At 44.0% G+C, this 24,361-nt stretch overlaps 1 protein-coding gene across 1 annotated transcript in view; it reads right to left on the bottom strand.

Annotated features, from left to right (window-relative positions):
* Window positions 1-17,091, bottom strand: part of RREB1 (ras responsive element binding protein 1) — a 178,636-nt gene extending 161,545 nt beyond the window's left edge. Inside the window, exon 1 of the mRNA XM_046005478.1 lies at window positions 17,073-17,091. The gene's annotated coding sequence lies outside the window, so the exon portion shown is untranslated. The remainder of the gene's footprint in view (window positions 1-17,072) is intronic.
* Between the last annotated feature and the right edge of the window lie 7,270 nt (window positions 17,092-24,361).

The raw sequence follows: 24,361 nt of genomic DNA, 5'->3' as shown, positions 1-24,361 counted from the left end.
CCATTGAGACATATGTGACACACAGACAAATGGGAAAAAAAGCAATTTTAGTTGTTGCCCAGACCAAGCTTATTCAAGTCTACGTGTGAAGGTGTGATGCTAATCTCATCTTCACAGTACTGAATTTAGAGAGCAATCAGAGCATTAGAAATAAAACATAACAGGGTCTCAAGCACACTGTGGTTGGTCTATAATTAAAATAGGGCGCCTGGGTGGCTCAGTCGTTAAGCGTCTGCCTTTGGCTCAGGTTACGATCTCAGGGTCCTGGGATCGAGCTCTGCATCAGGCTCCCTGCTCAGAGGAGAGTCTGCTTCTCCCTCTGCCCCTCCCCCTGCTTGTGTTCCCTCTCTCACTGTGTCTCTCTGTCAAATAAATAAATATTTTTTAAAAAGAAAAGAAAGGATTAAAATATAATGATCTCATAAATTTAAAAGAAACAATGGACAGAAAGCAGCCTAATATACAACGTAATGAACCAGACTGCCAAACTCTCAGGCAGGTTTCAACAACAGAAGTCAATGGGATACAACAGTTTAAAATTATGCAAAATGGATCAAACATTCAATCCCATGAGACCAGAGCAGTAATTATGAGGGACAATCACCTGGAAGGAAGCATCCGTATTTCCTGCCTGCTCTAAGCAGTATCTATTAGCAGTACAAGCGCTTCATAAGTATTAATCAAAGATGACCAAAATCAGCTCATAAAAGATACTAAAGATATCATATTTTATACCCTCCAAAAAGTTTTAAAAATACCATTTATCATAGCACCCAAATTTTTAGCATTCCTAGGAATATATATCATTTATATTTCTCCATGTATATGTAGCAGTAAGTTTTATATAGGTTATATATAGTTTTACAAAGAAAATTATAAAACTTTGTGGCATTGCAAAGGATATAAATAAACACAGAACACTCAGTGTCTGTGCACTTATATAATGCTTACTATGTGCTTTACACATATTCTATGCAACACATTTAATCATTTAATCTTCTAAGGGAGGTACTCTCACGATCCCTATTAATACATAAGGAAATGGAGGTCCACCAAGGTTAAATACATTCTCCGGGGTGATGGAGCCAATGAAGAGCAGAGCCAGGATCTGAGCCCCAGGAAGTTGGGCACCATCCTTTTAAAGACTATGCACACTGCCATTCAATAGGGTAGACTCTCTGCTGTAAACATGTCAGTTGCCCCCCAAACCGGTCCACAGATTCCATGCAGTCCCAACAAAATTCCAACAGGTCCTGTTAGGGACTCTGTGCTGCTTCTAAAATTTAATGTAGAAGGGCAAAAAGCCAGGAGGTGGAAGAACACGCCCTCCCAAACATCCTGATTCACTCTTGGCTACGGTAATGAAGACAGTGCAGGGTTGGATCTAGCATTGGTCGAGACCAGTGGAATAGAATAGGGAATGCAGAAACTGATTAAAAAGGTCTGTTGCACAAATGGCCACTTGACATATGACACAGGTAGTATTAAGTCATGGTTGGATAACAAATACTCATTTAGACAAAAAATGAAAATAGACCCCTGCCTTACCTCATTTGCAAAACCAGTTTCAGATAAATAAAATACAATAAAATCGCATATGAAAGGCAAAACTACAAAGAATAAACATGAGTGTCTTCATGAACTGGAGATAAGGAAGAGTTTCTTAAACACGATACGAAAGTATCAACTGCAAAGAAATCAATCGTTAAACCCAACAATATTGAGATTAAAGAGTTTGTGTGCCTCCAAAGTCATCATAAACAGAGGAAAAAGAAAAGTCAGAGTGGTCAGATATTTGCTACACATATAATTGACGAAACATTCCTATCAAAATATATAAAGGGGGGACGCCTGGGTGGCTCAGTCGGTTAAGCATCTGCCTTTGGCTCAGGTCCTGATCCCAGGGTCCTGGGATCGAGCACCACTCTCGGCTCAGTGGGGAGTCTGCTTCTCCCTCTGACTCTTCTCCTGGTTTGTGCTCTCTCTATCTCTCAAATAAATAAATAAAATATAAAGTCTTTGAAAAATAAAATGATCTTTTAGGGGCACCTGGGTGGCTCAGTTGGTTAAGTGACTGCCTTCCGCTCAGGTCATGACCCTGGAGTCCCAGGATCGAGTCCTACATTGGGATCCCTGCTCAGCAGGCATCCTGCTTCTCCCTCTGATTCTCCTCCTTTTCGTGCTCTCTCTCTCATTCTCTCTCTCAAATAAATAAATAAACTCTTAAAAAAATAATAATTAAAAAAATATATAAAGGAAGCCTGCCAGTCGGCAACAAATCAGGAAGAAGAAGACAATCCATAGGAAAATGGGCAAAAAGTTTAAAACACTCAAGAAAAAAGGATATCCAAATGGCCATAGACCTTATTAACCAGGGAAAAGCAGATTAAAAGCGCAATGAGACCTCATTTCATATTCACCAGCTTGGCAAAAATTCAAAGTCCAGCGATACCAAGTTTTGGCGAAGATGTCGAGCAACGAGAACTCTCATTCACTGTTATAGGGAGTATAAACTGGAGCAAACCCTCTGGAAAACAGTTTGGAATTATAGCGTAAAGTTAAAAATACAGATGCTCTACCACCCAACAATCCACCTCTTTGCACCCTAGAAAAACTGTTGCACAACTGGATTAGGGGATTTACACACATACAAGAATGTTCTCAACAGCCTTTTTCATCAGACTCAAGCTGCAAGCAGTTCAAATGTCCGTCAACAGCAAAGTAGAGAAACGTGTCGTCGTAGTACATAGGAAGGCCAAACAAGGAAAATGAATGAACCTCGGATCTAGACATCAACCCGGCATCAACAATATGGCAAGCGTATTGTTAATAAAACGAGCAAGTAAAAAGTAATATATGCCCAACACTTGCAAAACTAAGTGATGGCATTTAAGGAGACCTACATAATTGGAAACTTCCTGTGGGGGAAGAGGAAGGTGGTTTTGAAGTGGATTTTTAAAGATTTATTTATTTATTTGAGAGCGAGAGAGCACACCTACGCGTGGGGTGAGGAGGGGGAGAGTAGAGAGAGAGAATCTCAAGCAGACTCCCTGCTAAGCGCAGAGCCCAAGTAGGGGCGATCTTCGATCTTTAGACCCTAAGATCGTGACCCTGAGATTATGACCTGAGCAGAAATCAAGAGCTGGATGCTTAAGCGACTGAGACACCCAGCTGCCCTTTGAAGTAGATTTCTTTTTTCCTTTTTTTAAGATTTTATTTATTTATTCGACAGACAGATCACAAGAAGGCAGAGAGGCGGGCAGAGAGAGAGGAAGAGAAGCAGGCTCCCTGCCAAGCAGAGAGCCCGATGCGGGGCTCGATCCCAGAACCCTGGGATCATGACCTGAGCTGAAGGCAGAGGCTTAACCCACTGAGCCACCCAGGCGCCCCTTGAAGTCGATTTCTAAGGCAGTGCTGTATTCATCTGGACGGGGGTTATGGATGCCACGCGTTCATTATTCTTTAAACCACATCTATCTATTCTCTACAGTATTCTGCCTATATGCTGTATTTCATAATTTCTGATTATCCTCTTAAGAAAGCACAATTCATCTTCCTGAATAGGAGAGAGGTTTGCTTTTCAAAAAGAAAAGCACACCACGTACTTTCAAACAAAAACATTCACAGATCTATTTCAGAAGATAATCTACGGGAGACAGCTCAAGTGTTCAATTACACAGTACCCTAAATGAAAGCAACAACGAACTCCCCCAAATCTGATTTTACTACCATTTTTATACAAGTGAGAAGACGAAAGTCTGGTGATTCACATGGACGTTGGGTTGCATTATCCACTGGGGGCGGATTACCATAAAAATAATTAGAAAAGAGGTAAGAAATGCAGAGCAGAGCAAATCCTTGATGCTTGAGTCACATTTCAAAGCCACGATCTAAGATTGATATACAGCAACATAACAATACTTTTCAACACTTCTTTTATATCTCTTCATCTCTTGCCTTCAAACAGAGTTATCAGCCCTTACCCAAAGGTGAGACTTCACTTCCCACTCTGACTGCAACCAAGTACAGAGCTATACAGAAAGTAAAATATAGGGACTCCTGGGTGGCTCAGTCGGTTAAGCGTCTGCCTTGGGTTTGAATTGTGATCCTGGGGTCCTGAGATCGAGCCCTGTGGGGAGCTCCCTGCTCAGCCGAGAGCCTGCTTCTCCCTCTCCCTTTGCCTGCCTCTCTGCCTACTTGTGCTCTACCTCTCTGTCAAATAAATAAATAAAATCTTAAAAAAAAAAAGAAAAAAGAAAGAAAGTACAATATATTACCCCGGATGTCTCAACTCACACTCTGACAGCAAATGGATTTCTCTCTGCCAGCGCTTTCTGAAAATGGCTCTGCATTTGTTTTTACTGGGAGGCACTTAAATCCTACCCACTTGTTTAGCTGCAAGGATTGAAACAAAATGTTTGCTGGCAAAACAAACATGGTTTTAAAATTCTCCACTTGGGCTGCTGGATAAAACACTTGTTTACTGAAACAAATGTTTTATTTGGAAAACGCCTGCCAGTGTGGACACTTTCCAAAAAATACACCACGATGTGCTAGGATTGCTAGGATGGTGATGTCTCACCCTGGACAGAGGCTGGCGTTTTAGGGTCACTTCACAAAAGTTACCCTCAGAGAAGAGAACCACAATGGGAAAAGCCAATCTGTTAAAAAAACAAAACAAAACAAAAGAAACCCCTAAGTCCTAAAATGCTCTTGGGTCATTATATAGGCCTCAAAGTTAATCTCTTTATAATCAAGGTTTATGAATGAAATAATAAAATAATAATAATGATGATGATGAAGATGATGATGATGATGATGATGGAGCCAAGCCTCTCCTTTAGATTTATTCTATGCCTTCTGGCTCTCCTATGTGACCCAGCATTAAAGACCATTTCTTTTCTTTTTTAAATTTTATTTATTTATTTGATAGAGAGAAAGTTAGTGAGAGGAACATAAGCAGGGGGAGCGGGAGAGGGAGAAGCAGGCTCCCCACTGAGGAGGGAGCCCATCCCATACGGGGCTTGATCCCAGAACCCTGGGATCATGACCTAAGGCAAAGACAGAGACGCTTAACGACTCCTAGATGCCCCTGAAAGACCATTTCTATCTCTTAATAAGATACACTAAAATCATGAAAGGCACTTGTTGGGATGACACCGGGAGTCTCATTAAATTTAGTGACTGTAAACACAATATAATTTAGTGTCGAATCACTAAATGATATACCTGCAACTAATACCCCATTGTACATGAACTACCTGGGGTTTAAATAGAAACTTAAAAAAAAAAAGAAATGCCATTATTATTTTTTTAATATTTTATTTATTTGACAGAGAGAAATCACAACTAGGCAGATAGGCAGGCAGAGAGAGAGGAGGAAGCAGGCTCCCCGTGGAGCAGAGAGCCCAATGCGGGACTCAATCCCAGGACCCTGGGATCATGACCCAAGCCGAAGGCAGAGGCTTTAACCCACTGATCCACTCAGGTGCCCCAAGAAATGCCATTATTAACCACAAAATACAATTGAGCATGAGGCATGTCTAACTTGAAACCCATCCAAGGAGATTTACTTTCTTAGGTAACAGGGGAACATCCTGAAGGACAGCCCTGGGACCCTGTGGTTGCTTTCCTATGAAGTCTCCAATAAACACATCACCTTTGGGCAAGTAAGACTCTCACTGATAAAAGCTTGAGAATTTTTATCAGTAGTTTCCTGCTAATGTCAGGCAATAGGAAATAAAACAGATCGTTGTTGTAGACCATAATAATGGTCTCCAAACTGTTTAAAAGTACATCTCTCATCTTTAAAACACAGTTTGCCTATATCCAAGTATATGCATGTTGTATGTATCATCTGTACACACAGCTATTAGACATCATAGATCATACACAAAAATGGACCATGCAGAGGACTTAACACACATTTCTCCAGAGAAGACGTACAGCTGACCGATGAGCAGAAAAGATGCTCAACATCCTTAGTCACCAGGGAAATGAAAATCAAAGCCACAAGATACCACTTCACATCCACTAGGATGGCTATAATACGAAAAAAAAAAAAAAGAGCTGCAAAGAGGTGGAGACTAGGACCCTCCTACGTTATTGGTGGGAAAGCGAAATTGGCACAGCCACTGTGGAAAACAGCCCGGTGGTTCCTCAAACCATGTCAAGCTTGGAGTTACCACATGAGTAATTCTACTCTGAGGTATCTACCCAAAAGAACTAAAACAGAGATCTGAACTGATACTTGTATGCCTATGTTCAGAGCAGCATTATTCAAAATAGCCCAAGTGTGGAAACAACACAGATGTCCATCCACAGACGGATAAACAGAATGTGGTCTATCTAGGTACGACAGCAGAATATGACTCAGCCATCAAAAGGAATGAAGAATGATACATGCTACAACACAGACTCTGAAAATATAAACCAGACCCAAAAGGACACACAGCCCCCCCCCATCTGTGGGGGATGCGTTCCAAGAACCCCAGTAGATGCCTAAGACCACAGACAGCATCGAACCCTATATATACTATGTTTTTCCTATTCATACATATGTATGATCAAGTTTAATTTATAAATTAGACAAAGTAAGAATTAACAAGACTTTAAAAAAATAGAACTGAAACAATATTCTGCAATAAAAGTTATGTGAATGTGGTCTCTCTCTCAAAATATCTTTCTGGACTCTACACACCCTGCTTCCTCTTGGATTGGTATGAGATGATAAAACGCCTGCGTGATGGGAGGAAGTGTGACGTAGGCGCTGTCATGCAGTGTTAGGCGGTACTGACCTTCTGAGGGTACCTCTGAATGAGGATCTGTTTGCTTCTGGACCATGGTTGACCGCGGATAACTGGAGGCTCAGAAAGTGAAACCGTGGGTAAGGGGAGGACTGCCATATAAGGACACAAACTATCTAGAATGGCCATAAAAGACAGAAAGTAGAGTAGAGGGTGAACAGGGACTTGGAAAGTGACTGCCTGATGGCTACAGGGTTTCTCTTTGGGGTGATGAATAATTCTGGAAATGGACAGTGGTGATGGTCACATAACAAGGTGAATGTAATTCATGCCACTGAGCAGTGCGCTTAGGAAAGAGTTACAACAGCACATTTTATGCAACATCTATTTTACCACAATTTTAACAAACTGAAAAACATCAGGCAAGCTGAAAACTACAACAGAGGTTTGAATATTTTCTTCTCACATTCTCTGCACCCAGTGGGGCCTGGTGGCAAGTGGGGGAGGGGCCTCCAAAGTCAAACCCAGAATTAATGAATTGGATTGGGTCTGGGGTAGAGGAAATATTGGGGAGATAATAGATTCTGAGTTTGGGTAATGACTACAACTCAGAAAGAATTTCATTTTTCATCCCAAAGGAATGAGGGCCCCTGTCTGTAAACTTTCCCTAGAACTGAATACAGATCATCTCCGAATTCCTGCCCTACCTCACACCACAGACCCGGATATCTGAATCCCCGCAAAAGCACGAGGAAAACCCTCTTCACTTCAACTACAAAGTGTTCTTTAGAATGCCAGCTTACTCCCTGCAAGCGCCGAGGTACTGCCTTACAAAACAGACTGCGCGCTTTTTCAGTCATTTTATGGTCTTAGGTAAGACCCAAGTCCAACTTAAAATACTCCTTTTCAAAGCTGTTTTCAAAGTCATTTTCATCACTTTTCCCCCCTCGGGCTCACAAGCATCAATCACAGGGAAAAGTGACAGGAAACAGTAAAAAGATTAACAGCTCAACATCCAGAAGCACCCATAGGCCTGTGCGGAAAGTGTCAAATAGGAGGCTGGCGGAGGACCAAGATAATCAGAAGTAAAATACACATGAGTCTGAGGGCTAGGCTGACATTTCAGGAGGCAGAAGACTCTGTTAAACACAGAAATGACAAAGCACAGGGGCACAGCTATTGAACAAAATATTTCCGTACGAACACGCAGTATAGAAATGTCCAGCATTTATCATTACAGAATTTCACTGTAAAATAGGCTCATGTAGATTGTGGGATTGTTCAGTCTTAAAAGCTGGACTATTTTTCTAGTAAAACGTAAAAATTCAGCTTTAAAAGAAAAGTTGGGGCACCTGGGTGGTTCAGTCGGTTAAGCATCTGCCTTTGGCTCTGGTCATGATCCCAGGGTTCTGGAATTGAGTCCAGCATCAGGCTCCCTGCTAAGCAGGGAGTCTGCTTCTCCCTCTCCCTCTCCCACTCACTCTCCTCCCCACACCCGTGTGCTCTCTCTTTCTCTCAAAAAAATAAATGAAATCTTTTTTAAAAATAAAAAATAAATAAAAGACAAAATTGAAATACGTGAGACTCCCAGGACCACCCGAGCTTGCATTTCTATAGATCTGTGATGTGGCGATATGAATTTCTTTTTGCAATTAGCTAAAACCCATGACTATGCTATTCTGGGAAGGACAAACATCTCCTAACACTGCAATACAGAGCAGTTGATATGGGATGCCAGAGTGGCTGAGTTGGTTAAGTTGTCTGCCTTCTGCTCAGGTGAAAATCCCAGAGGCCTGGGTTCCAGTCCCACGTTGGGCTCCTTGCTCAGCTGGAGCCTGCTTCTTTTTCTGCCTGCTGCTCTCTTCCTCTCTGACAAATAAATAAATTAAATCTTTAAAAGAAAAGAAAAAACCCAGTTGATTCTAATACCTATATAAAGTCTGCTTCTAAACAGAATTCAGTGAATTATACTGGGTGCACGTGTGTGTGTGTGCCCTGCACACAAGACTGTGAAGACGTAGGTATTCCAAGTTCTTGTTGAAATTCTAAACTGCCTATGCCTGGTAGAGCTATCAATGGAAACCCTTCCACTAGTGATTAAGCTCCTACCATGAAATCTTGGCTATTAAATTATGAGTCCTCCAAACTAAGACTTTTACAGACCATAAATATTCTAATTTAAAAGCATTCAGTTTTATGAAAACACTAATTCAAAAAGATATACACATTCCTATATTTATTTTTAAATATTTTATTTATTCATTTAGAGAGTAAGCGAGCGAGAGAGAGCGCATGCGCGCACAAGCAGGGGGGAGGGGCAAAGGGAGACGGAGAAAGAGAATCCCATGCAGACTCCACGAGAAGGATGGGGCCTGAGGAGGGGCTCCATCCCAGCAGCCCAAGATCATGACCTACACCTCTATCAACGGTCTGACGCTTAACCAACTGAGCCACCCAGGGGCCCCTCACCGCTATGTCTACCTCAGCATTATTTGCAACAGCCAAGTTCTGGAAGCAACCTAAGTGTCCACTGATAGATGAACAGATAAAGAAGATGTGGTAGCTCGCATTAGTGGTTCAGCAGTAGAATTCTCAAGAAGATGCGTTACAGGGGCGCCTGGGTGGCTCCGTGGGTTAAGCCACTGCCTTCGGCTCGGGTCATGATCTCGGGGTCCTGGGATCGAGTCCCGCATTGGGCTCTCTGCTCAGCAGTGAGCCTGCTTCCCTCTCTCTCTCTGCCTGCCTCTCTGTCTGTCTACTTGTGATCTCTCTCTGTCAAATAAATAGATAAACAATCTTTAAAAAAAAAAAAAAGAAGATGCGTTACATACATACAATGGAATATTACTCCGCATAAAACAGAATGAGCTCTTTCCATTTGCAACGACATGGATGGACCTAGAGGGTACCATGCTAATGATACTATGAGATAAGTCAGACAGGGAAAGAGAAATACCATTTGATTTTACTTCTGTGTGAAACAAAACAAATGAGCAAACAAACGGAAACAGAATAATGAATCCCGAGAACAAACTGATGGTTGGGGGAGGGGAAGGAGACTGAAAAAGGTAGATGGGATTAAGAGGTACAAACTTTCAGTTATTAAAAAAAAAAATTCAGGGCAAGGAAGAGTACAGAATGAGGAACATAGTCAATAACACTGTAATAATGAAAATAATATTGTAATAATGTGGCATGGTGACAGATGATAATTACACTTTCCACGATGAGCATAGTATGAGGTACAGAACTGTCTAATCACTATGTTGTACACCTGAAACAAATACAATACTGTATGTCAACTATATTTCGATTTTTTTAATGTTTTTTAAAAAGGTGTTCCATTTTCGTTCCAACACTGATATTGTTTCAAAACGCTTTTCTAAGGGCCTTCTCACATGCTATATTAAAAAAAAAGTGGCCAGACTGGTTTTAACACATCTTCTCAGGACTGATAAGCAAAAGTTGACTAAAGCCTTCTTGAATAAGATAAACTCCGAACGATTCTATAAGTTTTCTCAAAGTTGGCAGCACTTCTTAAATAGGTTGTTCGAGAAGCTATAAATTTCCAAAGCCACGAGAGATAAGGGAAGGCATTTCTCCTTTGGTAGAACATGAACACACCATTCTCTGTGACTGCAGCTGCCATCCTGTTGGAGTGACTGGCTCCAAACCTGTTTTGTGGGTATTCTGAATGACTGAGTGCAAACAGTAAAGGGTTGTGAAAATAAATTTTCTAATGTTAAAAAAAAAAAAAAAAGAGTGAACTGTAATAGATTTCGGTTGACCAAGAACTCTGACAAACAGCAACAATGCCTCCAATCTTTCTTGCGAATCTTACTCAACTATTTAACCTTAAAAGTTGTTTTATTTGTCCCATGATGCTTTACCTGATAATAAATTCACAGGTTCTTGCTCATTTTGAATTTTTTTTGGTTGTTGATACCTCTATTTTCATAAATCCATCAGATTTCACTAGAAAAAATAGGATAACGGTGGCAAATATGACCTACCCCTCCACGTCCATCGAGAGAATTTTCCACAGAGTATACAAAAATAAACTCTGGAAACTCTGGGCAAGTGTGTAAATCAAATTCTCTAAGTTCATGTTTGACTGACACCTTCTCTCCTACTCTTAGAGCTTCCAGAAAACTTTAAAATTGGTATCAAGGTGCTCGTACTATTTCTGGCATCTTAAAGAAACCTCAAGCATAAAATTGCCTTTTCCCTCCATACTAATTAACTTTGCCATTAGCTGCTGTGAAAAGCTGTCCCCAGGCAGGCCCATCCTACAAGCTCCTTCCCTCGGGAGAGCTCCCATCTGAAAGCTCTAAGCCAATGTTAATGCCATTCCCTCTCATTCATAGTTTTGTGTATAACCTAGGATTCATTTCCTGACATTTTTGGAATAGTCCCTCATACTGTAAATGAGTTCAAAAACCTAGATTCTAGTGCCTAGCAATGTGAATGTACTTCACAGTACTAAATGTACACTTAAAAAAGCGTGAAGATGGTATATTTTATGTGATGCGTATTTTACCAGAGTTTCAAAAAGAAAGAAAGGAAGAAAGAAAGAAAACCCAAACTTAGATTTTATCATCTTTTACTGTTCTTCAGTGAGGATTTAAAAAAAAAAAAAAAAGCTCAACAACAAAAAACCACCCTTGGCCTCAACAGTTACAAACTTAGAAAAATGGACAGTTGAACAGTTGAATCTCGCTTGGGGAGGGTGGGGGGACGATGCTGCCCACTCAACCTCCCCCAACCACTTTAGTCCTTAGTTTCTACCTGCTAGTCCCGCAGGGCCATAACATCAGATGGTGGATTTGTCTTCCTCGTTTATAAACAAGAAAAGAAAAGGAAGGGCAAATGATAATTTGTAGCCAGATAATAATTTGTAGCATCAGGTTAACTGAAAGTTGGCCGTGAAGGACTGTTTGCTACTGTTCAACAGGACAGACGTTTGTTTTTCTGACAAGACAGAAAGAAACAGAGCCTTGGGTAGACAGGTGTTCTTTGAAAACAGTGTTAATCGTGGTCGCCTTTTAGAAAACCAGCCCTGGATTTCTGACTGCTCCTTTCTGAACTGGAGGACTTGTGGTGTGTAGAGCCAACAGCTTCCCCTGCCTTACCTCTCTGCCTCTTCCCTTGGAAAGGATCGGCCAAACAGTCTCCTCCTGAGAAAACTGCCAAATACCACACCCTGGGTCTGTGCCTCCAAAGGTACAGGAAGTGGTCTGCCCAGGGCCTGGCTTATTGCATCATCTCCCGCAGGCTTGAGGGACAAACTGTGAGTCACTCAGCACCATACACCGCGCGTCAACCCAAATCCCCTTCCTACCTAGCAGGGCAGAGGACTTCTGACACATCCATCCCCGCTTCCAACCAGTGCTAAATTTGGAAAGCAGCAGGTCATCTGGATAAAAACAACTTCCAGCCCTGCCTATCAATGACTGTCCATTAGAAACAAAAGCAAAAGGACAGGCTGAAACGGACACAGGCAAAGCAAGAACTCTTGCTCTCTCCCAAGGGCAGACAGGAGGCTGGGGAAGGTCTCAGAACCGGTAGAACGAACTGGCTAAAGCATTGTTTCCCCCAGGGAACCCATACTGGAGTGGCCTGGAAAGCTTATTAAGAATAGGGAGTTGGGAGGTCAGGAGATGGTGATTTGGTGCCATGGGGTGGGACCTATAATCTCATGAGCCAGGTTCAGGAGCCGTGGAGGGAAACCACTTGGGCTAGAACAGGGCTGGGTCAGTAGATGGGCTCTAACGACAGCCCCGGGAATGACCACTTTGTTGTACTTTATGAGGAAGGAGGAGAATTTTGAAAAAATCATATATATATGTCTTGGTATGTTTTTTTATACACAGAGAAATTCTACTTGGGAATGCTCCCTCACACTGGTCCTTTTGCCACCAAGTTCAAGTTCATTCCACACCTCTGACCAATGACCACCTACTTCTACACAGATGACTCACATCTCCATCTCCAGCCAAGACTCATCCACTTTCTCTCACCCCAGCTACCAATCGCAGCTTCAAATTCCATGTCTCAGATCAACTCTTCAATTTACCTTGAATACTGGCCTCCTGTTCCCATTTCTGCTCATAGTGCCACCTTCTCACAGCTTCTAGATTTAAATTCTTATCCACTGCCCTCCACATCCTCATACTATAAAATGTTACCAATTTTCCTTTTAGAACAACTCACAAAGCATTGCCTTCTAGCCAATTACCATCAATACTGTATGTGACCAGTCTGCCTTGGATCCCTTCAATAGGTCCTCTTAGTCCCTACACCCCCATTCCAATCTAACGCACAAGATTAACCTTCCCCAAATGCAATGGTGACCATGCATTTCCCTTACTCAAAATCGTGTCATAATTCCCTGTCACCTGCAGATAAAGTCCTTCTGCCAACCCTGGACAGGTATTCATGGTCCCTAACCGGTTTGTCCCTGACCTACCAGTCAAATGACAGATTTCACGTTTGACCCATCTCCTGTAACAAAGCTGATTGATTCAAATTCCCCTAATGTGCCCTGTGACTTCCTGCCTCTCGGCTTATCTCATTTCTACCACTTTTTCTTCCTAGCTATAAAAATCGTCTACATCCTTGAAGGCCCAAGTTCAAGTTCTACCAACTCCCTCTGGAGAACTTCCTGATGGCTGCCCTGACAGCAACCCTTCCCAGAACACACCCAGCACCGGGCAACATCTGAGCCCTTCCCAAGTAAGGGTGTGACCTCTCCCTTTCACTGTCCCTCACACCCTCTGCTCTCTGACCCCCTGGAAGCTCCCAGGGCCCTTTAAGATTAACTTCTCATGGACAGTCAATCACATACTGGCTGTCTGGATTGGGAGACATCTCCCTAAAAAGAGCAAACCTTCATTCTCACAGAGAGAAGCAACTTAGGTTCACCACTAACATCTTAGAGAATAAATAGAAGAAGAAAAAGATGCTTATTTTTTTTTAAAGAATTTATTTAGTTGACAAAGGGAGGGCGAGCACAAGCAGGGGAGCAGCAGAGGGAGAGGGAGAAGCAGACTCCCCACTGAGCAGAGAATCTGATGCCAGACTCCTGGGATCCTGACTGAGATGAAGGTAGCACTTAACCGACTGAGACACCCAGGCACCCACCCCACCCCCTGCCGAAATGTTTAATTTCTTTTTTTTTTTTTTAAGATTTTAAAAATTTATTTACTTGACAGAGATCACAAGTAGGCAGAGAGGCAGGCAGAGAGAGAGGAGGAAGCATGCTCCCTGCTGAGCAGAGAGTTCAATGTGGATCTCGATCCCAGGACCCTGGGATCATGACCTGAGCCAAAGGCAGAGGCTTTAATCCACTGAGCCACCCAGGTGCCCCTGAAAAGTTTAATTTCTCATTCCATTTCTCAACTCCTGGTACTTTTCATCTATGACTCCATCATCTCTTCTTAGGCATACAGGCATATATTTTTACTTAACTCCTGAACAGTTAAATTTCTTGTATTTGTCATCCAGCTGTAGTCTCCAACTCAACCACAGATTTGACTCCTCAGGAACATGCATATGCTTCTCTGTAATCTCCACAATACATCACTCAGTTCTGTGCCAAAGCAGTTGGTTCATTCAAAAAAAAAAATATTTGTGTTCATTCAAAAAAAATATTTCGGCGGTGGGGGGGGGGTTGGCAGTTGGTACATGCTTACAAATGCATGGCCCAAATAATCTCTGGGAGAAAATACTACACATGGATGGTTTCTGGAAAAGTGCCCCCAAATTTATGTAACTAAATGTTTTCAATACACAAGGACAATTCACAACCCTAAGGATCCTATTGTTAAGCCTTTCGTAAGAAAATACTCACTCCTTCATTTAATTGTTTTATAAATCAGACTTACAACTAAATGAAGACCGTCCTACGTAGAAATGTTTCATGAACTCAGATGAAATTTGGGGTGTGGGGAGTAGGAAGTGTGTCCCTTTTTTTTTTAAGAAAATAATTTTTAATTATTTATTAGAGAGACATAATGAGCGGGGAGAAGAGGGAGAAGCAGATTCACAGTGAGCAGGGAGCGCGATGTGGGGCCCGATCCCAGGACCTGGGATCATGACCTGAGCCGAAGTCAGATGCTTAACCCACTGAACCACCCAGGCACCCCACCACTTCATGTTTAACTTAAATTTTCAATTCATCTCTACAAGGTTTTAAAATCTACTTATCTCACACAGAAGGAAACCATGCTCCTTAACAAAGTGACAAAATATAAGATCGTGAAAGTATTCTTTTTTTTTTTTCAAGTTTCCAGAAAACTTTGTGATAACTCTGCCCTTTACGTTCAGAATGGAAGAGAATTCCATGTAAGGGATTTGCCAGATTCCAGTGTAGTTGGTCTACAGTTTAGGCCACCTCTTTAAGTGAGAATGAAGACTTTGACCAGTTGAACTGAAGAGCCTCTGTGTAGAAAGTCATGTGAAATGTCCAAGTCTCCCAGCCCAAAGCAGACCAGCTATTATTATTAATGATTATTATTCCATTTAACTGGCAAGACATCTCAGTGAAGTCTAAAAAAAAAAAGGTAACCTGGGGATGGTTAGATGTCCAGCAGAGTTTTCACTACAAAATAACCTCTTCTTTATAACCCCTTCAGAATATGATTCAATTTACAAAAATTACCAGTTTTTGCTTTCTATGAACACACACTCTTTAATGCAGGGTACTAGGGTTTATCTAGGGTTGCCTTGGAAACAGAAATTTACACTAATTCCTAAGTCAGCTTTTCAGATAACTCTTAAGATCTCTTTAGAGGGTAACACATCCCTGTTTCGCTTCTGATACACATTTCTTCTGGGTTTGTGACATTATGGTTTATGGTGCTTTGGGCCTTGCTTGTACAGCCCTGTCCCATCCTCTGGGACTAAGGTCCCCCGAACAAAACCAGAAGGAAAATAGGACAAAACTCAGTAAGGGTGCTCAAGCAGAGCTTCAAGCTCTAAGCCCTCCTTTTGCAGTCTCTTCTGTTACTAGGATTTTCTTTTTCCTTGACTCTGCTTCTGTCACCAGCATTCAAACCCAAAGCCCATCACTTTTAAATCACATGCTTAGGGTGTGAGGTGCCCTGATGGTGCTCAGGAGGGAACTAACTGGGCTGCTCTCACTGCTTCTGCTTTGAGAACGGCTGGGTTTTTGGGGTTTTTCTTCTTCTTCTCCTTTTAATAAAGGCCTTTTCATGTTTGCTTCTCCAGCCTTCCCCAAATACAAAACTGTCACTGTCCTCTAGTCCTTCCAAACTCTAGGGTATCAGCTTCAAAACTTTGTATCAACTAAGTCAGCGTTTGTTAAGAATTTTGGGAAATTTATGGCAGCCGGGGCGTCTACATCTGGGAGACTCCAACTCTAAGGCAAAAACGTCTAATTTATGTTCTCTGGAACAGTTAAAAAACAAACACGAAACAGGACAAAGCCCACCTCCTCCCCAGCTTTCCTTTCACATCTTGGTTCAGTAATGAGAAAAGTTAATCCACCCCCCAAGCACCGCCCCAGCCTCCTCGTCCTGGTCAGGCTCACCTAGAACATTCATTGCATCATTGCATCCAAGCCAAACTCGGTTACTGAGGCAACTAACTTTTTCTTCCCAAAGGGTCACCGGGAAACACATCCCCCGGGATCCCCTGGTAACCGTCCACTGATAATGCTGGGGAACCACAACAGCAAAAGACTCGCTTTCCAAGGCTGGCGCTGGCCGCCTCTGCCGGCAACGGGGCGGGGGGGGGGGGGGGTTCTGCGTGGGGGTGCGCAGCGTCCAGTTACATTCCTGACCCACTTTCGCATCCCTCCCTCCCCCTCCGGCTCCTCCTCCTCCTCCTCCTCCCCGGCAGGCCGCGAGGGCACCGGCGCTCGGTAGAGCAGCCTGCGAGCCCTCCCTAAGCCGCCGCGGGCGGGGTGCACCCGGCGTCGGGCTCTGCGGGGGACCCAGAGGGAGCCCGCCCCCGCCCCCACCTCCGGCTTCCCCCGCGCGGCCCCTCCCTGGTCACATGGGCTCGCGAGCACCTGTTGGAGACCTCAGCCCCCAGCGGAGCCCCTTCCGCTGCCCCCGGCGAAGCCCACTTCGGGAGGGGATGCGAACGCTGCCCGGGGCACGTTCCGCAAGCCCCGCCCGGGTCGACTAGGGCGCGGGGGCTGCGTGGGCGACGCCTTCCCAGCCGCTCAGCTTTGCAGAGTGCAAAAGCCCCACGGCCGCGAGGCGACGGGGTGGAGGGGCGCCTCCCCCCGCGTCCCCCCACCCCTGGCCGAGCGGGGAGGTGGGGTGCACCCGCCCCCCGACCGACTCAGCTGGAAACCTGGGCTCTTCGCGGGCGCCGGGAGGGGATGCTGCCGAGTCCGGGCCGGGGCCGCAGGGGCGAGGGCAGGTAGCGGGTGGTGACGGGTGGGTGTGTGTTGCGAGCCGCCGAGTCCAGGAAGGGGGCGGGAAGCTGCCGTCTCAGCTGCAACTTCTGAGCGTGCAAAGCAACTCAGCAACTTTGCCTGCGCCGCGCCCCTCCCCCGCGCCGCCCGGCGGGGCCGGGGGCTGCGCTGCGCTCTGGGGCCTCGGCGCCGGGCCCGGTGGGGGACAGACCTGGGGTGCGGGCGAGCGTGGCGGGGGTGGGCGGCCGGGCCGGGGCTGCAGAAGTGGCACAGCTGCCGGGGGGAGGGGGGAGCGGGTGAGACAGGGGGTGCCCCTCTGCGCGCCCCGGGGCTTGGAAACGACTCGTGGCCCCCGCCCCGGGGCCCTGGGGCCCCGCGCCGCCCCCGCCCCCCTGCGGCCCCCTCCGGGCCGGGCCCGTGCCCGCTGCCCGGCTCTGCTCAAGGAAGGGGCGGAGGATGGCGGCGGAGCCATGGAAACTGCCGGGTGGATAAATAAGGAGAGGGCCGCGCGAGGCCGATCCCCCAGGCTGCCAGCATCTCGGCGGCGGATGCGTCGCCCCACGAAGCGCGGCCGAGCCCGCACAATTCCCCCCACCCCGTGCCCCGCGGCTCCGGGCTGGGCCAGGGGGGCGCCGCCGCGGGAGGCAGGCCCCGGCCCCGGGGGAGGTGCAGAGTGGAGGCGAGTGTGAAGGTGACCCGGGCCTCCCGGGGTCATGGGCTGTTTGTTCCGGCCCGAAGGATGGCGCGAGGCCCTGGCCGGTCCTGCCAGCGGGGGGAGCCCGGGGAAACCCCCAGATGCGGGGCCAGAAAGATGGATTCGCGCGGTTCAGGCATTCAGAAGCACCCCCGAGGGTGCGGGGGAAGATGGGGAACCTAGGCCCGTCTGGGGAGGGACACACTGTCCCGGAAGTCTTCCCGTACCCCTCAGCGGTCGGATTGGCAAGACGGAGAAGGATGTAAGCGGGTGTCCTGGGCCAGGCCTATGCACTGATGCAGAGCGGAGCCCAGGAGACCTTCCCTGGAGGCAGATTTTAGGAGTCCCTCCAACCTTCCTCCCGCACTCACATTCTTCATAGTTCTCACTCTAGAGTTACTGGTGCTTTACGCCCTAGCCTGGCCTGTAAAGGGCTAGAGATTTTAATGGTGGTGTGATGAAGTTGAGTCACTTCGGGGTGTGGGGCTTTGCAGAGGTAAATGGGTTATGTCAAGTGAAAGTTAACTACCTGTGTGGAGAAGCCCGTCAACACGCTGAATGATTTAATTACATGCCATCTTAATTTAAAGAGATTTCCATGCTCATTGAGGACAGCTGGACAGTTACACGTTGATGTGGACCTAGCAGTTTTTAACTGAACGAGATCTGGGTCACTCTTAAAATGGGTGACCAGTATTTCCTTTTTTTTTTTTTTTTTTTAACTCCCAAATTCTTATTCTTTTACTTCATAATAGGAAAGAATAGAATTTGACCTGCTTCCTTTGAAATAATTGTGAAAGTTCTAGGCTAGAGCATCGTGATCCAGAGTAGTGTTCTGGAGAACAGTAGGTCCTCAGGAGGTAGTAGGTGATGTCTGACCAAAGGTTCTGTGGTTCATACTACCACACTTCATCTATCCCAAGAGGCATGTTTTTGAATTTTAACATCACTGATGTCATACTTGATGGTATCTTAGCTTTGAGTCCTACTTTTCTCTCAGTGGTACATGGAATAAGGAAGTTTGAGAAATGCTGAGATAAACAAGTTTGCTGTACAACACAGAAATGCAACAAATATCTTTATTATGACTTTCCAGAATCTTCTGTGTGCTGAGGTGTTTGTAAATCGCCAAGAAGTTATCACGTGCCAGCTTTCCCAAATGTGTCTGTCCAGTCACTGGTTTTTGCGAGCATGATTGTTAAGGATTAGTATGCCTTTCAGGAAATGCTGCTCTAGCGGTTACGCCAGATTTGAACACAGTTAAGGAAAATGTTCACATTTCAAAATAGTAACAGGTTGCCATCGGGGGTCATGAAATGATAAACTAAATTGAGTGTCTTTACACAAAAGAAAGAGACCATTTGAGGAAATATTCACAGCTGTTCACATTCAACTCTATCAGAAACTGATTTAGGGAACTAGTCCCAGTGAACATTCTGTTCATCAGAAAATTCATGTATCTGATATACACTGTTGCTGTTACATACCTCCTGTATTATTTTGATTTGTTTACGTTTGTAAAAATGCTTTATTAAGTTAGACTGGCACTAAGCTACTAACCAACGACTCCAAAGAATGACCCCAAAACTCACTACAGAAAAATAAAATTGGTGGTAAGTATATAGAAGTATACTTTAAGAAAGAGGGAGGGGCACCTGGGTGGCTCAGGGGGTTACATGTCTGACTCTTAATTTAGGCCCAGATCTTGATCTCAGGGTTGTAAGATCAAGCCTGGTGTTGGGCTCCGCCCTGGGCGGGGAGCCTGCTTAAGATTCTCTCTCTCTTTCTGCCTCTGCCCTCCCGCCCACCCCCCCACCCCGCAAACAGAAAATAGGAGAAGCTGCAAGCAAGCCCAAAGAGGGATGAAATTTAGCAGAGCAAAAAAAAAAAGTCATTCACCTCTTACCAAAGGTTACAGGCAAAGTTGGATTTTTATAATAAGTGAATAAAATTTCCAATATTTGCTGTATCAGAGTGTGTATCAAGTACCTACCAGGTTCTAAACATGACGCTAGGCTTCGATGAGACTTAAGACGAACCTGAGAACATTCTGCTCCCTAAAAGTTTGCTTCTGGTAGGTGAGACGGATAAGTGTAATAAATTTAACACAATGTGACATTGAGGCTTAGCAAGGTTAACTACTTCCCCAAAGGAACTCAAGTCAGGATTTGACTGGTCTGATGACTTCAAATACCCTGCTCTCTTCTCTAATAGACCTGCTCCCCATCTTCGCAGATAACATCATGAAGATATAGAACTTGAAATTAATTAAACAAAATCAAACGTACTGAACCTCAAGGGCCAGAAGGAAATGGAGAGATGACCCAGGCTGACCCCCTTATTTTACAAGCCTGGAAACTGAGACAGAAAAAATGGATTTGCTCAAGGTTATACAGCTATCTAATGACTGAATTAAGATTAGAATCAAGGTTTGTTGACTCTCAGCTCTTTGCACAGTAAAGGGCTGCCCTACGGGAAGAGACAGTCAGGAAGGTCTCAGCAGACTCTCCTTCTACTGAGGAGCAGTGTGGGCCCATCTCAGTAAAGGCCTAGGGCGATTGTTGAATGGGCGATAAAATGACCCATGACTAAGCACTTATTTAAAGAAATATTTCTAAGAGGAACTGCCAGGGGATTTCAGCTGAGTTCCTTAAAACTGGCCACTATCCTTAAAAGTTGAAGATAGGTTTGATGAAAAATAAATATGGGACATTTGGGGGAAATTTGAACACTACATGTTAGAGACTGTTAAAGAATCATTGTCACTAGTTTAAGTAGATTTGCGATGAATGCTGCTTTTAAAAAGGAATTCTCATGACTTTGACGTATCTAGTGGAATATTTGCATTGAAATTATATGATATCTGGTACTAAAATAATCCAGCTTTTTTTTTTTAAGGGACGGTGGGGGGGGGGGATAAAGATTGTAAATGACATGAGTTGCTATATATACCAAAACTAGGAGGTAGGTTTTATCTCTACTTTTGCATATTCCCAGGGAAAAAGGTCACTTCATGATGTGGAAATACCTTCTTGTTGGAAGTTTCAGAAAGTTTTTTCCTACCCGTTGAGTCAAGGTCAGGGAGAAGTGTAATCAATAATTTTAATTGCTGACATTTGCATAGGCTAGCACCTTATAATTTACAAACTGTATTCACACCAACACAGACCTTTCCTCACTCTTCTGGATTAGTTTTGGTCTGAAGTTGAAGGCAAGGGATCTCAATTGTGTTGTCTGCAGAACGATGTCTGAAGCCCTATCTGAAAATTAAATTTTCTTAGCGCTTTTAAATGGTAGTAAAAATCCGGAGGATTTCCAGGAATACTGAAGGAGGCAGGCACACACTGAGCTTGCTTCTGCCTTGCAAGTAGATTACCCCCCCCCCCCATTTTAGGTCCACACAAGAGGAAGTGTTATGATTTATCTCAGCTAGTTAACATTCTTACTACAAAATATTAAGCCAATCCCAAAGCCTCATTATCATGGAATCTATAATAGCATTAAGGGCCTCTTTGTGGCTAAGAAGAGTTGGTGTGTTACTGTTTTTATTATAAGATTTATAGAGCTGGTTTATAATACTGTATTCTTAATTGTATGGGCAATATATTTAAAACACATGTGGTAGCTACAGTTCTGGTTCTATGTTTAAGTGACTTTGGGGTCCCCCCCCTTTTTATTCCTATATGCTATACCTGCATCTGGAAACTATCAAAATATCACAAAGACAACACCATGAATGTGGTTAATTAAAAGAATAGACACCACGGACGTTATAAGCAAGGTCTTTATCATTCAATAAATATTTTATTGGCAATACTTACTGTTTTGTAGGGAGCTGGGAAACTGTAACATGGGTGGGATTTCCAAGCACACAGAAATGAAACTAGTTCCCAAATGAGAATAACTGCTTACGGTCAGATGTTTAGGGGAAAGCAGTATTCTCTCGCCTTGTTTAAAAACAAGGAAGAAGAAAATGTGTATGTTGAGCATCCCTTCCTGGCTTCCCATCATGTTTGCGTTGGAGTCTGTGGCCCCGGTTGGTGGCTGAATACGTCCTCGGGTTATTGCAAGGGGTTAGAGACACTGTATGGTGCGTCCAGAATTTCTGTAGATTGAATCATAGAAATGTATGGTCCAAATATATGTGTTTGTCATTCACGAATACACGGGGAAGCATTGAAAAGCTTTTCTAAATGTAAACAATCACTCTGTTCTCATATATCTTTTACATCAATGAGGACTAAGGATATAGCTACTTTCTTGCACAGGCTGGGGGCCAAGGTGAGAAGTTCTTGTTTCTACATTTGGTAAAGCCCGAAAGCCCGTTCTCTCTCTTTTTAGCCTTATTCTATGAAGTACGTAATAATTTCTTGGTTTCATTACATAGTATATGCCACAGGAGATAGCACGGGGCCAGGAATAATTCAGTGCCCTCATGGATTTCTTTTATCATTTGGCTCTCAGGACTGGAAGTTCTAGGCATCCCTTCTTTGCTGCCTTTTTTTTTTTTTTTTAAAGATTTTATTCATTTATTTGACAGAGACCACTAGTAGGCAGAGAGGCAGGCAGAGAGAGGAAGGGAAGCAGGCTTCCTGCTGAGCAGAGAGCCTGATGTGGACCCTATCCCAGGATTCTGGGATCATGACCTGAGCTGAAGGCAGAGGCTTTAACCCACTGAGCCACCCAGGTGCCCTCTTTGCCACTTTTTTATACTTGGTATATTCACTTTGGTGCTCCAAGCCAAGAAGACTTTCCCCAAACTATGTGCACTATCAGACCTGTAATATCCAGTATAGAGACCTCTTTAGGATTTTTTTTTTTTACCATAACAGAAACTTAAAATTGGGTGAATCTTGTCAGAAATGCAAATATGGTTCAGAATGTCTCAGAAGGCTCTTCATACAGAATACATTTTGCTTCTTGAAGTTTCTCTACTTGCTCTCTATACACTCTCCCTTCAGCAGGGTGTTTTGTTTTGTTTTGTTTTGTTTTAAGGGACGCTAGTCTTGGATTCTTACAGCAAATAAGCAAGCATATGGCATCATTGCTGAGTGGGGTTCCGGGTGAGGGATGACAGTGAGCTCCCAAATCATAATTGGAGGTGGGATTAGTCAGAAGAGTCGTGTTCATTAACAAATCCTCTTCACTTCATTTGTTCTCCAGTAATTATTTGCCGCAATTAAGCCCTTATTCTGCACCTGGCATGTTTTTTTTTTTAAAGATTTAAAAAATTTATTTACTTGACAGACAGAGATCACAAGTAGGCAGAGAGGCAGGCAGAGAGAGAGAGAGTAGGAAGCAGGCTCCCTGCTGAGCAGAGAGTCCTATGTGGGGTTCAATCCCAGGACCCTGAGATCATGACCTAAGGCAGAGGCTTTAACCCACTGAGCCACCCAGGCGCCCCCTGCACCTGGCATGTTATGCCAATCTTCCAACAGTCCTATGAGGTGAATACTTATTATTCTTCCATTTGACCGATGAAGAATTTCGAGGAACTTGATGCTGAAAGAGGTTACGTTTACCTAAGGTCATGTAGCCAGGAAGCGACAGAATGGGGATTTGAACCCCGGGCTGACTCTAAATCCACCAAGAGACTTCTTGCAGAGGAGCTCTAGGGTCTAATGACTTAAGCACCTGCCTATTCTTATCTTTGGAAAGGCAGGAATTGTGTAAACTGAACCAAAATAATGACAGCTGTTTCCTCAGACCATCCATCATTAGTCACTTTTTCCTTTATGGCTTCCCAGAGAGTACTAGGTTAGTAAGTGGCTTAGCCGTTACCAAGATCGTGCACACATTCAACACACAGATGGCACTGGGCTAGTCATAACTTAACCTAATTATTCTGGCCTTTCTAACTTTTCCCTTCTAGAGATAGGCATCAAAAATAATGGGGGAGATTTTGAAAGACTTATTTAGATCTCACTACCTTAAAGAAGAGGGGAAATTATTTTTGAGGCAAATGAGTCCTAGCTTTCCTATAGAAAGGGAGGTTATTTATTATTTGTCTAAGTAGAAGTTAATTAAGAGGATATTGCACACAATATCAATATTAAGTCAGTAATGACATATAGAAGCCGAAAGATTTCACTATTGAATACATATGGCAGCTAAGAAAAAATGGGGCATCTTCTTGGTTTGACTTCACCGCTAGCCTCTCTTGAGTGCTTGGATCTGGATTCACTCTCATCAGTAAACCCTTTTTGGGACCTCCACGCATTTCACCATTAGCTGGGGACTTACCTGGTCATCTTCCTCAGTGTCCCTCTCATTTTGAGATGGAAGGAGATGAAGCCTTTCCAATCACCCCTCCTTAAAATGTAAGAGGATCATCCACCAGAGATAAACACTTCCCCCTCTCTTATTAGGAAGACAAAAACCAAATGTAGGCAGTCAGATGGGCTGATATCTGAAAATATCCCTCAGGCCCTGCGTAAGTCCTCAGCACTCCCTTGGTACAGCAGTAAGAGGGAGTCACTTCTATTTGGGAGTTGGGAGGAAGGGGCATGTGTCAGCAAAGCTGGAAACAGT

The sequence above is a fragment of the Meles meles genome, chromosome 5, assembly GCF_922984935.1.
Source record: "Meles meles chromosome 5, mMelMel3.1 paternal haplotype, whole genome shotgun sequence".
Classification (NCBI taxonomy): Eukaryota; Metazoa; Chordata; class Mammalia; order Carnivora; family Mustelidae; genus Meles; species Meles meles.
Note: the sequence above shows the minus strand (reverse complement) of the source record. Positions and strands in the feature narration are given on the sequence as shown.